Source organism: Carlito syrichta, unplaced genomic scaffold (assembly GCF_000164805.1).
Source record: "Carlito syrichta isolate Samal-C Ts95f unplaced genomic scaffold, Tarsius_syrichta-2.0.1 Scaffold271701, whole genome shotgun sequence".
NCBI classification, from domain to species: domain Eukaryota; kingdom Metazoa; phylum Chordata; class Mammalia; order Primates; family Tarsiidae; genus Carlito; species Carlito syrichta.
In genome coordinates, this window is record NW_007215797.1 from 187,997 (window position 1) to 205,693 (window position 17,697).

Genomic DNA, 17,697 nt, shown 5'->3' on the forward strand with positions numbered 1-17,697 from the left:
GGAATTCAGCTGCCTCACCTTTTGCCTCTGGAGACGAATTCTTTCTCCTTCCCCAATGAATGTGACTGCCTGCCTTGAAAGGACAGGAAGTTTTGTTGAGCCCTGCCTGGAGCCCAGCTGCACAACCCGTTGTTCACAGTAAAGAACAGAAATAGAGAACAGAGCAAGGATCGATTGTTGTAGACTAAACCACGCTGCATGATGGGCTCAGGGGCGCGCCGTCCTCCCGTATGTTTGCAATGTGAGCGTGGCCATGAAGGAATCCGCTAACTACTCACATGAGTCAGTTACTGCAGCCCTGCCCCTGATGTCATTAGCCCTCCCTCCCCAGCCTCCAGAGCAAGCTTGGGGCAGACCCCCAGCTGTCCACCTAATACCAATCAAACATGCATGTCATGAAAAACGTTGGTTGGAGCAAGCAGAGGGGACAACACCCACACCAGAACCCCCGCAGGGGCTTCTGTGACTTCCTGAGTTTAATATCTCGCCTTTGAAAGGAAAGAAAATGTATGACACGGTGTTTTTTGTTTTTGGGGTTTTTTTGAGTTGGAGTCTCACTCTGTCGCCCAGACTGGAGTGCAACGGCCGCTCCCGGCCACCACAGCCTCAACCTGCTGGGCTCCGGCGATCCTTCCGCCTCAGCCTTCCAAGTAGCCGGAATTACAGGCATGCGCTACCACGTCCGGCTGATTTTTTGATTTATTGTAGAGATGAGGTCTCGCTGCAGGACACGGTGTCTTAAACAGTGTGTCCTCCCAGAGTGATGTGGTGATGGGAATGGTGTCATTCAGGAAGTGAGTGAGAGTGGACCTCAGAGTATGCGTGGAGTTTATGCGGGGTGGGGAAAATGCGCATCTAGTTGTCCACCTGTCATCTGGCGGAGCACTGTGAGGCTCGTCTGTCTAAGGAGGTTTGTGGTTCTCGGCTGGCCCTCTGCACACTTGGCTCCTGGTTCTTTATACATCAGCCTGATCTGATTGAATCTTGTGACTTGTGCTTTCTTACACCAGATAAAAGCTTTGATAATTTGGTTCCCAAAGGACTGAGCTTACCATATGGAGCAGGTTCTTTTGCAAAAATTGCATATGTCCTTACAGGTTTTTAAATTCACAAACGTACAACTCAAAGATAAGCCATTCCATTTCATGGCTCTCAAAGGGTACACTTTTTTCCATACTGAAGGAATTAGATGATTGTCCGTTTTGTGTGTGACTTCCTAGTCACCAAACCACTTATTACCAATAAACATACCCTGTCTTCTTCCTCCTCCTCTTCCTCTGTTCTTCCTCCTCCTGCGTCCCTTCCTCCTTTTTTTCTCCTCCTTCTTTCTTTCTTTCTTTCTTTCTTTCTTTTTTTATTTTTGAGTTGGAGTCTCACTCTATCACCAAGACTGGAGCGCAGTGACACACTCCCAGCCACCGCAGCCTCGACCTGCTAGGTTCCAGCAATCCTTCTGCCTCAGTCTTCCAAGTAGCCGGAACGACAGGCGCGCACTACCACGTCCGCCTAATTTTTTGATTTATTGTAGAGATGAGGTCTCACCAAGTTGCCCAGGCGGGTCACGAACCCGCAGGCTCAGGTAATCTGCTCACCTCAGCCTCCCAAAGCGCGGGATTACAGGCTGAGCCACCAAGCCCGGCTCTTCCTTCTTTCTTAGAGACAGAGTCTTGTTCTTAGCCCAGGCTGGAGTGCAGTGGAGCGATCATAGCTCACTGTAACCTCAAACTCCTGGACTCAAGTGATTCTCCTGTCTCATCCTCCTATAGTTGCCACAACCATGCTCAGCTAAAGGTTTTTTTTCTATTCTTTGTAGAGATGTGGTCTTGCTATGTCGCCCAGTCTGGTCTTGAACGCCTGGCCTCAAGCGGTTCTCTCACCCCAGGATTCAAACACATCTCAGCTCCTTCATTCACTAACTTCTTCCTCTTGCCCTCTAAATGATCTTTCATGTGTTCAAGCAGGCTTCACCAGTTTGAGGATTTTTTAAAAATTTTCTCTTTTTTATCTGAACTTTGGCACTTGTGATTTTTATCTTACTATTGATTTAACTGTAATAGCCATGTGAATGACCCTTGAACCTATATCCCTAGCTCTGCCATCTCTAGGACCCAGTGTTCAACTTCTAAGTGATTGTCTTCACATGGATATACTTCCAGGGTTTTCAGTGCGTTCTGTTGTAGGAAAAAAAATCCTAATCCTCCTTGATTCTCTTTTTCTTTTTTCTTTCTTTCTTTTTTTTTTTTTTTTTTGAGTTAGGGTCTCACTCTGGCACCCAGCCTGGAATACAGTGGCATGCTCACAGCCACCGCAGCCTCGACCAGCTGGATTCAGGCAATCCTTCCACCTCAGCCTTCCAAGTAACTGGAACTATAGGCGAGTGCCACCACACCCAGCTAATCTTTTGATTTATTGTAGAGACAAGGTCTCACCAAGTTGCCCAAGCTGGTCTTAAACCCCTGGACTCAGGCAATCCCCTCGCCTTGGCCTCCCAAAGTGCTGGGACTACAGGCTTGAGCCACTGCACCTGGCCAATCTTTTGAAGGATTGAGGGACTGTGATGGAGTGTGTGTGTGTGTGTGTGTGTGTGTGTGTGTGTGTGTGTGCAGGCATGCATGTTTTAAGGGTGTGGGAAGAGGAATTTAGAATGTGGAGTTATCAAAAACTCTTCTCTTGCATGATTCTTGTTCTCCCACACATTTAGCTAGTCACCAGAGCCTGTCCACTCCACTCTGCAACATCTCTTACGACTGACCTTTCAGCTACTGCCTGTGCCACCATTCTTACAATAGATAATTTATTTGAGCACTTATTAAGCACATTCATGGGTAGTTTCACTTAATCCTCAAGGTAAAATTTCAAGGCAGCTCATGATAGAAGCTCCATATTTACAGCTGTTAAAACAGTTGCTTATGTCAAGAGATTTTCCCACACAGCTAGAGAGTGGCAGAACTAAGATTTGAACCCAGACAGTATGGCTCCGGGTTCAAGATATTTTAGCTGCAGCCTGTTATAGTTCTAGCATTCATTATTTCCCTGCAGAGTCACCTCACGGTTCTTGCTTCTTGCATCTCGTTCTCGTGTTTTCTTTCAAATGTCTGAAATTCCCCCTCCCTCCTCACATATCTGCCTTTAAAAATTCTTCCCATCTGACATATTCCAGGAAAGTTGTCCAATTCCTTCAACACATTGGCCGGCATGAAAAAAAGTGGAGAGAAACGCTGTTAAGTCTCTCAAGGGCCCTCTCCATTATGACAACCAAACACAACCATGCACCGCGTTCAGATCCTGAGTTGAACAAAACCACTGTAAAAGACATCTTTAAAACCATTTGGGAAATTTGAACACATGTTAGGAATCAGGGGATATTAGGAGGTAGCTGGTAATTCTGTTGGGCATAATAATAGGTTGGTGATTATGTTTAAAAAAAATGAAACATACTAAAGTATTTACAGGTTAAATGACATAATGGATGGGATTTGCTTTCAAATCCCACAGTAACCCAGAAATTTTAAAAGGTGGAAGCAGATGAAACAAAATGGGCTAAATGCTGAAAAATGTCAAAGCTAGAGGATAGGAGTTTCTTATTTTATTTGCCTTCTTATGCTTGAAAATATCCATAATAAAATGTTTTTTAAAAAATTTAGTTTTTAGAGCCTGGATAAAAGATTGTCTATCCCAGGAAGCTTTTCCTGGTGCTCTGCCTTTCCCTTTGAGAGATGTGTCACACATTCGCCTCGTGTCATAGTCATTAAAGCACATGTTCAGCTCACCTACGAGACAAGACATGCTTCAAAGGTACAAATCATATTAGGTTCACCTTTGCAGCCCCCACGGAAGCCAATAGTGGCGTCTTAACCCATGGTGACTGTAGAGTAAATGCTTGTAAAAGAGGATAGACCAGCCACACTTCTGATGGTGCTATAAGTGCTGGGTTGCTCATCTTCTGTCATTAATGAGGACCCACTGTAAAAATATCTCTCTGTTCTCATCACCAGAAATAGTTGTGCTTCTCCTGCTTTATTTTTATCATATGGACACTTTGAATCCTGTAAGTGATCATTTTCCCTCTTTGTGTTGCTACTCTAAAGCTTAGAATTAAATTTGTGGCCCACCCACAGCAAGGGTACAGGCATTTGCGGCGTGTATTTTGTGTGTTGGCTTCATTCCTGGCCTCCCTTTTTAATTTTTCTACTTTTATCTTCCTTCCTTTTGTTGCACATTCCACTTTGACTTCTTCTTCTGCTCCTTTTTTTTTTTTTGCAAAATTGTAAAAAAAAATTTGTGAACTCTATTACTTTTCTTGCAGAATCTGTCAGGATATAAATAGTGCTCATTCTATATCATTGTTGTTCTAGACATAAGATAACAAACCTTTTTGTGTCTGTGGAGTAGGAAATGTGTTAAGTACTTTATGTATGCTTTAAATTAGCCAATAACTCTGCAAAGTAGCTATACTATTTTTATAGATTATAAAATAAGCCAAAGAGGTCTTTCCCAAGCTCATATAGCTGAGGAATGTTGGACATTGGATTTGAACTTACTTTTTTTAAGAATCAGAGTCTCACTCTGTCCCTCAGGCTGGAGTGCATGCTCACGGCCAACCCAGCGTCAACCTGCTTGGCTCAGGCGATCCTTCTGCCTCAGCCCTCTAAGGTGCCGGAACTACAGGCACTTGCTACCACACCTGGCTAATTTTTTTTTTTGATATACTGTAGAAATGAGGTCTCACTAAGTTGCCCGGGCTGGTCTTGAACCCCTGGTCTCAGGCAATCCTCTCGCCTTGGACTCCCAAAGTGCTGGGATGATAGGCTTGAGCCACGGTGCCTGGCCTTACTTTTTTTTAATTTAAAAAATTATTTTTTGAAGAGGCAAAGTCTTGTCTTGTTGCCCATACTGGTGGTCTCGAACTCTTGATCTCAAGTGATCTTCCCACCTCAGCCTCCTAAAATGCTGGGATTATAGGCGTGAGCCACTGCACGCAGCCTTGAACTCACTTCTTGATATTTCTTTGTATTCAGACTTCAACCTTCCTTCCTTGATATTTTATTTAAGTTTATCAAGTTTTGAAATGATGCTCCTAACAAGATTTTGGAACACACAAAATGTCCTTTATTCATATTTCTTTCATTTCTTAACTCTATTATGTGTCAATTTCATGGCATCTGTTTATCTTCAACTTTGCTCCACTCTGTTCTCTTCTGACTGCACTAAAAAGATACTCACAAAAAAAAAAAAAAAAAAAAAAAGAGAAATATGTGCCCATTTAGTATGTGTGTCTGTAGTGGCCACAGAACTCAGAGCTCTGCTTTCCACAGGGCAGTGTTCTGGCTGAGAAGAAGGGATTGGAATTGGGGGGAATGAAGGAATCCCATAAAAATGGAATCAGAGACTGTTGTAGAAATGGGAGTTTTCGAAAACAGTCCTATCCAATTTTATTTGTTCAAGGTCTTCCTTGACCCAACCATAATGTTCCCTTCACTTACTCATGAAAGTGGTATTAGGTAACTAACATTCATAATATACTCACTCTGTGCTAAGCCTTTTTCTTGTATTTGCTCTTATTTGATTTGCACAACTGCACAACGTGAGAGGGATTCTTTTTATGCCCCTGCTTTCAATGTGGAAGTTGAGACTTAGAGAGACGAATGACCTTGCTCAAAGCCACACAGCTAGAGAGAGGTGGAGCTGGATTCAGACCTGGAAACTCTTGAGTTGGCCTTCTAAATCACCCCTGTGGTCACTGCTGTCCATATCACCCACGTCCATGGTTCACTCATTTGTTTTTTGTTTTTAATATTTTTTAGTTTTAGAGTTGTGGGGTGCAAGTGAGGATTTACTACATTAAGTAGGGTGCATGCAGGCGAAGTTTGGGCTTCCAGCTGGCCCTCTCTCCCTGCTAGTGGACTGGATACTCAGTGTGTTGCCACCTGTCCCCCTCCCTTCTCCCTCCTTCCTTCCCCTAGCAGTGTCCTGCATCTGTTCACCCATTTCAGAAGACCTAAACCAAAGGCCACTATCTTATCAAGCCTGTCTCACTCTTCTTTTCTCCAGACCTCACCACTCATTGTTCCTTTTTTTTTTTTTTTTTTTTTTTTTTTTTTGAGTTAAAGTCTCACTCAAACTGGAGTGCAGTGGCCACTCCCGGCCACCACAACCTCGACCCGCTGGGTTCCAGCGATTCTTCCGCCTCAGTCTTCCAAGTAGCTGGAACTACAGGCGCGCGCTACCACGCCTGGCTAATTTTTTGATTTATTGTACAGATGAGATCTTGCCAAGTTGCCCAGGCAGGTCTCGAACCCGCGGGCTCGTTGTTCCTTTTCAGAACGTCCCCTGCCTTCCCCACTTTCTTCTCACTTTCCTACCCTTTTAGTTAATACCCTATCTGCTAAGATCAATACAATGATTTGTAAATGCAAACGTTGTAGGTTTGCAGTACGTTCCCCGGTTTATCCCGGTATTGGACACTGATTAAAATCAGAAATAGAAATGTCTACTCATCCTAACAAAATTCCCCAGTCCTCAATATAATTTTTTATTTTATTTATTTTATTTTTTATTTTATCAATATTCTTTATTATGATTTTGTGGGGTACAGTTAAGGGTTAGGTGTACAATTACGTTTCATTCAGGCACCCTGTTGATAAGTGGTGCTTCCCCATCCCCAGACAGATATTTGCTACTGTTAATCCCATCCCCCCCCCATAGTTTCCCAGTACCGTCAGTCATTTTCTTATAGTATTGCATTGGATGTTCAAGGTCCATTATATGAGTGAGAACATGTGATACTCGGATCTTTGATTCTGTGAGAGGTCACTCAGTATTATAGACTCTAGTTCCATCCAGGTTGCTGCGAAATTCATGATTTTGTTCTTTTTTATGGCTGCGTAGTATTCCATCGTATATATGCACCACGTTTTTTTAATCCAGTCTTCTTTTGATGGGTAGCATGGCTGTTTCTAGGTTCTTGCTATTGTGAACAACACTGCGATAAACATACGTGTGCAGGTATCTTTTTTATAGAGTGATTCCTCAATATAATTTTATAGCAATTAATAGCCCTGAATTTTAAGATGAGAAGAGCACTTAAGAAAAAAGTCTGATTTTGACAGATTAAAATAAGTGGTTGTCAGAAGTCTAACTTTTGGGGGGTGGGGGAGGTTTCAGGAACTAAATTCACCTGTGGTGGAAAGTAAGCTAAATTTCTAAGTAACAAGTCTAAGTAAGACAGATCTTGTTTTGCCATATTTATAACTCACTTGGCAAATCTTACTTCTAGATGAGTTGGTAGTTTTTCAAATACCTCCAAACTTATAAAACAGGATGATGATTTTAGAAGAGTCAACCTGCCTTTGGGAGGCTGAGGTGAGTAGATTGCCTGAGCCCGCGGGTTCGAGACCCGCCTGGGCAACTTGGCGAGACCTCATCTCTACAATAAATCAAAAATTAACCGGGTAGCGCGCGCCTGTAGTTCCAGCTACCTGGAAGGCTGAGGTGGAAGGATCGCCGGAGCCCAGCAGGTCGAGGCTGCGGTGGCTGGGAGCAGCCACTGCACTCCAGTCTGGGAGACAGAGTGAGACTCCAAAAAAAAAAAGAAGAGTCAATCTAATTTTATTATTGTAAAGATGTACCGATTCACTTGTTATAAGTCGAGGTCCTTCTGTGACTCTCATGGGAGATTCTGAAGATGTCGTGGTGAAAAGCCAATAATGATACAGATAATAATCAATAACTCCATCATCAATAAAGAGGTGGACATCTGTAATTTTTCACTTCATTCCGGGCTATGTGAAATCCTTGTCTTCGTTCTATTACTGGCTTGAATTAACTCACTTCTGAGTGATGTGTCTAATGATGTCTCTTTTATTTTGTGCCTTTCTGGGAGGCAAAAAGATGTTTCTGTTGCAGTCGATAAAGAAGTATGCTTATGGAAATGATTAGCTAGGCAAACACATTTGATCCAGTGGCTATCCAGAACATGGTAGATATTTTCTTCTTCCTTCCCTGCTTCCAGTTATAAAGCCTTATTTTTTAAGAAGCAAGAAAGAGTAATATATGCACATCTGATATGCAGCTTCCAAGTGATACAAATCTCATCTTTCCTGCTGCGTGGCTGCTTGCTTTTCCTTGTACTTTTTTTTGTGTCATTGAGAGGTTATGACAACACGAGCCATATTGTATTTATAAACATCACGTGTTTCCTTGATATGGCTTGCAGTTTCTGCCAGACAGAACACATGGAAGAAACATTTCTCGTTAACTCAGCATTGGTTTTAGTTATGCTGATTTCCGGGACAGGAAAAATGCCTTCCTACTCAGATTTAACTTCCATAGAGTAGAAATAAAACCTCTGAATGTCCGTGAAATAGTTTTAACAAGGGTGGATACTGCTCCTTTAAACCACATATTTTGACTAAAAGCTTCCTTCTGTAAAAAAAAAAAAAAAAAAAAAACCAAGCCTTGCATTTAGTCACCATGAAGACAGGCAGAGCTGGAAGCACTGGAGAGATGGGTTTCAAGGTCTCTGCAACTCTAGAAAGTTTCTTCTAGAAAAGAAAGGTTCATGGAAAATGTAAGGTAAGAGCTGCACCTTTATAATAAAATATAATCTTTAGAATTTTTTTTGTCGTGCTCTGGCACATGTACATTCAATTGACTTGTCTCTTCTATATTCAAGTTCAATGCAATAAGGCATTACAATTTTAGGTTTTATTTTCACTTCTTGCACACTGCTTAGAAGGAAACCTCTTTGTAATTGGCATGAGTCTGTTTTTTAAAACTCCCTTAAGTTACACTGGACTGTCTCCAATCTATACATCTTGTGATCTAGTTTCTGCTTAACCTTATAATTTAGAGGAGCATTTAAAGTGTCAACATAGTCTGCTGGTACAGGTCTTGTTGATTTATGTGTTTTGTGACAGTTTCCAGTGTTTTTACGAAGATGTTGACTTGCATTCAGCTTCTGAGACAAATGTAGAACATCTAAAGGCATGGTTCAGGGGGAAAGAGAATTAGTGTGCGTTCTTCAGCATTTCAGGGAAAAATTATTTGGTGTTTCATTTCTGTGAAAATCACTTTAAATTTTAGGATAAAAATAGCTTTCATCCTGTCTTTGAAAAAATCTTATAGAAATATCGATTTAAGTTATGAAATAACACTAAAACTTCTACAGTTTTTTAACTAATAAGTTTAATATAACAAACCTGTTATATCAGATTGAATGACTGCCTGAAAAAGTCTTTGACAGGAATCATATTTACTTGCGATAACTATTCTGTCTTGCTCTTGCAGTAGTTCAATCATGGTATTTAGCATTGATTTATTTTAAAGGGATTTAATAAGAGCAACATCCTTTTAAGTCAGTCTGTTTCCTTTCAAAGGTGCATGTGTGCATGGTTCTGCTTATCTATATTCCTGTGGATAGCTTTATCCCAGTTTATAGATGAGCTACTGTACATGAAAAGTTGTTATCCAATGTGATCTAAATAATATGTTTTATTTCATTTAGTCACCATAATAACCCTATGGCATAGGTACTGTTATACCCATTTTAAACTGGAAAACCGAGCCTGAGAGAGATTAAGTAACAAGATCACACATTAGTGAGTAGCAGAGATGGGATTTAAATCCAGGCTGTCTTCCTACTCCTTGTTTTTAAGACCTGCACTGCATACCCTCAATAGTTAGTAGCTGAGAGCTTTGGGTTTGGAATCAAATACAGATAACTTATCTTGAATATCATAATAATAAATAAGTAATGTTTGTTTGACTTTCAAGATCAATTATTTTGTACTTTGCTGGAATTTTATTATTTCGTTTTAGTTCTGTAGCATCCAAAACCTAGTATCAGAATGGTTGTTTATCCAGGGACCTGGTTACAACTTACGCAGAGTGAAATGAAAACAGTGACCATCAGATAGTGTGGCCCTAACAAAAGGCACTTCGGCTTTGGATAAACTTCTCTTTCCTCCTAGCGAACTTGCCTTTCCTGCTTTCTTCTTTGCTTCATGTGCCATGTCGCTCATATAAAATGTTTTCATGGAACAGAGCAGGAAGCTTGCTTGTGAGTTTGATTTGGGAGTGAGAAATTGTCTGTGAATGGAGCCTGGCTAACTGTGCCTGCCCCCTGACACTTTAGGAGGCGGACAGGAGCCGTCAGGAGGGGGACAGGAGCCATCAGAAGGGGGACAGGAGCCGTCAGGAGGGGGACAGGAGGAATGTTAAAGGTAAAGCGTTCTGAAGTGATGGCAGCTGACCGAGCTGCCTCACAGCCAGACTTCACCTTCAACATTGCTCTTCCCAACCTCTCCTGATGATTGAGACATCATCAACACAGCAGCAAAAATATTCTGGTGATTTGTGATGCAAAATAATTACTGCCAACAGCATCAACAAGAGATGCAGCTGCTCCTCACAACACAGAATTTGGCCTTCAGGATCAAGGCAACTTGCTTCCAGCCCATTTCAGCATAAAATCCAGACTTGGCTACACAATCAACAGAACCAGAAGTCAATGGAGCAGAACCTGCCTCCTCCCTCAGCGGGTACTAGGGTTCGCTCTCAAAGAGTTCTAAGCCGACGCTGACTGCAGTGCACCGGAGAGGTTTTTACCACATCCCTCTCCGCTTTGATATCCATGCCACATCCCTTTTCTTTGCTCTTATAAATATAGATGTTAGTGGAAATTGCCTCTGAGTGGGGGCACACGTCCTTGCATTTTCAAGTTGTATCCCTCGTACCTACATGTTGGTTTCTTGCTGGGGTTTTGCTTTTCTGTGTTCTTTGTGGGTGCCCATTGGGGCAGCCCAGACTACACTAGATTGTTCCTTTCCACATCAGCTTAGGGTCCCTGGGTCCAAGATCCCACCCCAGAGAAGGCTTCCAGGTGACCACTCTTGACTTTATGCATTTTCTAAAATGGTTCAGGTAAGCATGTGTTACTTTTATATACATTTGGGGGTGAGGAGAAACACATGCTACTCTTCTAAAGAAATGTTTTCAAGATACATATTGCCTGCTGGTAACACATTTCCTCTCTGTCCTACTTTTTCCTGTGATCTTTTTGCTTGCATATAATTTGCAGGAGTGATAGATACTCCATCCACTTTTTTTGGTAAATTGGGGGTCTCACTCTGTCACCCGGGTGTGAGTGTTGTAGCATGATCACAGCTCACCACAGTCCCAAATTCCTGGGCTCAAGTGATCCTTCCACCTGAGCCTCCCAAGTAGTTGAGACTACAGGTGTATACCACTACACCCAGATACTTTTAAAATTATTTGTACAGACCATTTTGCCCAGGCTGGTCTCAAACTTCTGGACTTCAGCAATCCTCCCGCCTCGGTCTCCAAAAGTTCTGGTGTGAGCCACCATGCCCAGCCCTGTGTCAGCTTTTGAGGGACTAGAGCAGACTGCTTTGGATTTGTGACGGAGAAAATATATCTGACTTTCCTTATTGGTGCTCCCTCAAGAAACAGGCCTAACTTATTTGAAGTCATGGGGTTTTAGAATAGAAAAAGGGGTCTAGGCATTAGAGTGGAAAAGAGGGTCTTAGGGATTGTCATTTATAACCTATTCACCTGTAATTTGATAACCAGGAGGCCCAGAGTAGTTGGAGTGACTTGGTCAAGATCACAAAATAAGGAAGTGACAAAAATAAGGCTGGAGCTCAAGCTACCTGCCCCCTAGACCAGACCTTTGTCTGTATCAAGTGCAATTTCAGGCTCCTCCTTGCTTTGATTCGCATCCCTCTGGGCCTCACAAGGTTTATTTTCTTGATCGATTTAGGAAAGCACTATATATATTTGACTTCTCTTTGCCATGCATTGCTGTAGTTGAGTATAATCAGCTTTCACAGACCTTCCAGAATGCAGTACAGCTCTCTCTCTCTTCTGGACTATCTTACTAAAATAGAACCAGAAATCCTGTATTGGGGCCAGAGCTGATCCATGGGAAAGGCATGAGCCTAGATCAAAAATAGGTGGATTTCAAACTAACCAGATTTAGATTATACAATATTTTTTATGGGAAGAGTATAGGCCATCAAGGCAACTGAAAAAGAGCAACTGCTTTGAATTATGAGATATTTCAAATAAAGCAATATTGGCTCAACAAGGTTGTACAGTAGTATGACATTGTTTTTAAAATCAGCCTCTTGGCAACAGCAAAGAGCTCCTACAATCACGCTATTTGAAACTCAATGTACGACTCTTCAAACTACTTTCAAAGTTGTTCATCAGCTGGAATCAGTGACTTTAGGTGGCACCTGGAAAAACAGGTTTTTACATTTCTAATCATTATATAATGTTGTTTTGAATGAGTGTCGGAAAGATAGGTAGTACCAGAAGACCTGGGAGTTAATATGCATTAACTCCTTAGGTCACAACTATAATTCTCCTTAACTCACAACTAAGGAGGAAAAAAAAGTTTATTTAAAAATGACTTAAAGAAAATTATTAAATTAGTAATAGTACAACTGGTATAAGTATATGGCCAAAATGGCAATGGTATCTTCTTGATGCGTGAAGTGTAGAAACCAATGCTTTAAGATGAAGCCCCTAATCAGAGGTCGGTGGAAGGGACAGAGCAAAACTTCATTAAAGACTATACAGTGGAAAACAATGAACCATTTTTATGTCAGAATCCAGATCTCATTCTTCTTTAAGAATTTTTAAGACCCTCAGTATTGTATTTTTTGACACAAGAAGAGCTATTCATTAAATTCCTTTTGTGCAGATTTATTTACTTAAGGTGTCTCCCAATAAAAGGTGTGACTCTCCAGCTTGTTAATTAAGCTAGAGGGCATCTTCCCATTGTCATGCAGCATTAGCTCACTGCATGTTTCTGAAATACAGAAAATATGTTTGACTTAGTTGGATGATCAACACATGTACTTGATTTATCTCTTTTTCTTCCTTTTCCTTTGACTTCAAAGGTCATGCTTTGCCTTGTTCTGATTTCACTCTTTGAACCCGTTCCTTTTCATTTGTCCTTAATAGAGTAGGAAGAGCTGTCAGACAAAAACCCAAATGGCAATAAGAAATCATACTGTGGCCAAGGCGGGAGGATCGCATGAGTTCAAGGATGAGTTCAAGATCAACCTGGACAACATAGCGAGACCCTGTCTCTACAAAAAAGAAATCTTGACCAATGTCAATGCTGGTGTAATTCAGATTTAGCAGAGGTCTGAACTATAGGGTGCTTAAACTTCCATGCATTTTGAAGTGTACCACCTCCAAAGCATAGGATTGGTGGCTGGAGTCTGATGACTTCATCCAGAATGAGCATCAAGTGCCATTCCTTGCACTTCCAAGGAAGAAGGACACTGAATGGAACATTCTGTAGATGATTGAACCCTTGCAGTAGGGGCTAAGGGAGCATTATAGATATATATCTTCAAAGTGGATACCATTTTACTTGCCTTTAAAAGCAAATCTAAAAATATATTTCTTAGCAGCTGTGTAACTGCAAAATAAAAAATCTGCTCCACTGCAGCACAATTTACTCAGCAGATATCCACAGGGTTCAGACTCTAATGCTTCAGAAATTTGCTGCAGATTTTACTGTATATATTTAGACCAAGGAGCCTATTAGCTGGCGATCTGAGAGAACCTCTGCATTCTCATGAAAATGAGAAATGTGGCACTGTTGGCAACCTAAGGCTATAATTATGTTAATCTGACCATTTTAAGACTGAAATATGTTGTTTTAAAATGTTTCTGTATTTTTATTATTCGTAACAATGATCTGAAGAAATTTAGTGAAATGCTAATAAGTTTCTATTCAGAATTGCTTTAGAGACTAGAGCATAAAAATGAGTCAGATGTGGAATTTTGATATTTTTAATTTTGGCACAGAATTTTTATCGACAGATATGTACTCACATACATAGAGAATCTTAATATAAGAGCTATCCAAATATAATGTTATATTTTAAATATAGATACAGTGAGTATATGTGCAAAGCTGTCTCGGCAGATATGTGCGATAACAAAACATCTCTACATTTGTATGAAATCGCCACTCTTTGCTATACCAAAAAAAGTGCCAAAAATTTTGAGCAATATTACAAGATAAGTTTTTTTGGTTTTGTTTTTTTTCGGACTCAGGATCTTGCTCTGTCACCCAGGCTGGAGTGTGGTGGCACAATCATGGCTCACCGCACCCTCCAACTCCTCCGCTCAGGTGATCCTTCCACCTCAGCCTCCCAAGTAGCTGAGACTACATGCATGCACCACCATGCCCGGCTAATTTTCTTTTTTTTTTGTAGAGATGAGGTCTCGCTGTGTTGCCCAGGCTGGTCTCGAACTCCTGGGTTCAAGCGATCCTCCCGCCTCGGCCCCCCAAAGTGCTGGGATGACAAGTATGAGCCACCACGCCAGGTGAGATAAATGTTTTTCTATCAAGAACTATCCCAAAGCACCCAGATCTCTGTTTTTAATAGAAATGAGGGACAGGACTAGAATGGACACTACAGAGCTGAAATTCTGAAAGCCTCCAAAAATGTATCTTGAGGTAATGGGTTCAGGCTCTTCTTCACCAACCACAACTTTTATTCTGGCCACAGACAAGTAAAGCCATGGATTCTCTTTTCATTCACAAAGAAAGGTTCTTCCAGGTGATAACATGAGAAGGAAAGGAAAACGATTCAAAGCAGGGATGTGGGCCATCACCCATCTCATAGCGATTATAAATAATTGAAATTTGAGTCTACTTGCAGCCGCACCAGTAGGAAATGAATGAGTGGGGAGTTTTGTATAACCTGATCTGGGTTCAGAGTCACCAATTAATTTGGAAATGGAAAGGAAGAAAAAAGTACCTTCTTGAGTGTGAGTCCAAAGCATATAATTGGGCTGTTTTCTTTAGGATGATGTTTGGAATATAATACAGTGTAGTGTTCTCACATTGGCTGCATTCAGAATCTACATTCTTTTTTGAAGTTCTTGTATCTCAAAAAAGAATGTGTCATTCTCTTCATCCTTCTATGAGTATATTAAAGTGAATATTGCCCATTTTATTCATTGTTCTCTGCCTCATAACTCTGAGTGGATCCATGAATGTTTGTTGGTGATATTAATAACAATGCATGTTGATCACGCCTTTCTGCATGCAAAGTAATGTTGAGCTCATTGGACATTCACTGCACCGGAAGAGTAAACACAGAAGGTTGTCCTGAACCAACTCATCCGCAGAATCAGAGGCTCAGAGAAGTTCAATGTCAGGACCACAGTCATAGTCATGAGACTGTAGCTAAGAAGAGATTCTCAGGAGCAGAAAACAAGCCCCTTGAGTCATAATCCAGAGCTCCTTCTACCACACCCTACTTCCTTCCTTGAGTGTGAGGATATGGAGAAATACTGATTGATCAAGATGATTAAACCCTTTTAAAAAATCGTAAGCGAATCTGTATACTTCAGTTACCTGTCATCACAACGGACCCAACGTCTTGCTGTTACAATTTTAAGAAGCCCCCTCTGCTTTTTGACCCTCATCTTTCTATCTTCTGTGGGAGAAGTTTTGCCCCAGTGTTGCTTTTCAGAAGAGGGAGGAAAAAAGTAAAGAAAATACAAAATAAAAGGGAAGGAGGAAAGGTTGGGTTGAACATTGGGGGAAGATAAGCTGCTTTTGGTTCAGCCTAGAGCTTGTTTCTCTCTTAACTGAGTTGAAAGCTCTTGGTGGTAATCATGAACTCATGAACTCTGAAAAGCGCTCCTGAGACTACAGAGCATTTTCTTCATTTGCCTCCTGTGTGGAAGAGAAGTCTCTCCTTTCTGGAAACAACCGATGGAGTGGGGACAACTAGACAGTGTCTACCCCCTTGCCTGTTGTGGGTATTTTGTCAAATGAAGCATGACTTCTTTACCTGGAGCACCTATCTTTTTTGTCTCTCATAAACTACTCAGTATCAGGAATGCAGGGCTTCACTTGAGGGCAGAGATGCTCCGAAGCCTGGCAGTCTGTTGCTGAGACACAGGGTAGCAGATCATGTCTCTGAGGAGGCCCCTGTTTGTATCAGAACCTGGTAGGGAAGAAGGGATTGGTTGATGTTTGACTAAGCTCCCCAGTTGTTGGTGCAGCAAAAAGCATGGCAGGGTGTGGGCAGAGATGCCTGCCAAGCCCAGCCTCAGGGCATGCACAGCTCCCAAACTGGTTATCTTTGAGGCTGTTATTTGTCCAAATAAGGAGAAGCAGTGGTTTTGCTGACCATCTCAGATTTCTGAGTATGTTCACGGGCTGGCTGGCTGGCTTGATATTTGAACTGAAAACACGAAGGTATTCCTTTGAAATGGAACACTCTTGTGGGGCCCAAAGTTATCCAGGAGTCATTGTTTGGAAAATGTTTTTCCCCACATTTGTAGATAACATTAACATGGTCTGATCTGTTTTATCCTTCTCTTGGGACTCTTGTAACACTCAATACGGATGACTTTATTCAAGTATCTCTGGACCTGATTTTAGACAAAATAAAACTTATCTTCAGAGGTCCTTGAACCTTTTGCTCTCCTTTGAAAAGCCTTCAGAGAAGGTTAGACCTCCACACTGATTTCTTAAAACTAGAGTGCAAGATTGTTCTGGCACTGAATAGATCCTGTCCCTGTTTGACTTTGAGTAAGACATTTGAAGGCCCTGGGCCCCAGTTTGTTTATCTGTGAAATGGGGATTATAGCATTTACTGATGGGAATGAGCTGGGAATAAGATACTTCTGGAAAGTATTTGGTAAATGGAAAGTCTTCCAAAATATTAGTTTCAACTTCTCCGAGCAGATTTAGTTGAAAATATTTACTGAGAGAGAAATTCTAGATGATTATGATTGCCACCCGATGTTTGATAAGATCACTTTTTGAATTGTGTTTAACAAGCCCACACAGTAGCATGGAGATTGTGATGTGACTTTTCAGTGACCTGTGTTACCACATTCCTCTGCTTACTGAAGCAGCCGGTTGTCAAAGAGTAATTGCTAGACCAGCAGGTCAGCATCACCAGGGACTTGTTAGAAATACGATTCTCCAGCACCACGCCAGACCTACTAAATCCGACACAGTGCATATGAGATCCAGTAATCTGTTTTAGCAAACCTCTGGGTGATTCTGATGCACACCAAAGTTGGAGAACCACTGTCCTGCAGTAACTTTCTGGCTGGGTCAGTCGTCTATCCATTTCCTCAGGATACCCAGCTTTCCCTACCTCTTGTCTCTGATCTGCCTTACTTCCTGTCTGGAATACCTAAGAAAGGAAACTCTTTCTTATCTACTGAAAGTCTACTCATAATTCATGGACCCACTTAAATCTCACCTCTTCGGAACAATGTTCCTTACCCACCCAGCCAGAAGAATCTCATTCTGCTATCGACTCCAGGAGTATATCTGTTGCATTCATTCGACACACGGCAAAGTTATTCTTGCTCTGTCATATTTTTAGTATTCACGTACATGCCTTATTTTCCCTACTAGAATGTAAGTTCTTCAAAGATAGGACATATGTCTTACAGATCCCTTTTCTGTCATCAGCCTGGACCATAAATGGTGGCTACTCAATCATTATTTCACAGATCTACAGAATCTTATTTTTGGAATGGTCCTTAGAGAAAGTCAAGATCAGACTTCTTATTTACAGAGAAAGAAACTGACTGGAAAGCAGGTCCCGTGACTCCCCAGGGAGTGTCCTTCCTCTGTCACCGTGCTGCGTTGCACACACCTGGGAT

At 41.5% G+C, this 17,697-nt stretch overlaps 1 protein-coding gene across 6 annotated transcripts in view; it reads left to right on the forward strand.

The window, feature by feature from the left end:
* Nucleotides 1–17,697, forward strand: part of KIAA1217 (KIAA1217 ortholog) — a 158,374-nt gene that overhangs the window by 53,604 nt on the left and 87,073 nt on the right. Inside the window, exon 1 of one of the 6 annotated variants that reach the window (XM_021709668.1) lies at nt 8,231–8,574. The exons of the other annotated variants lie outside the window; for them this stretch is intronic. The gene's annotated coding sequence lies outside the window, so the exon portion shown is untranslated. Of the gene's footprint in view, nt 1–8,230; nt 8,575–17,697 lie in introns of those variants that run through there. 6 annotated transcript variants of the gene reach the window in all.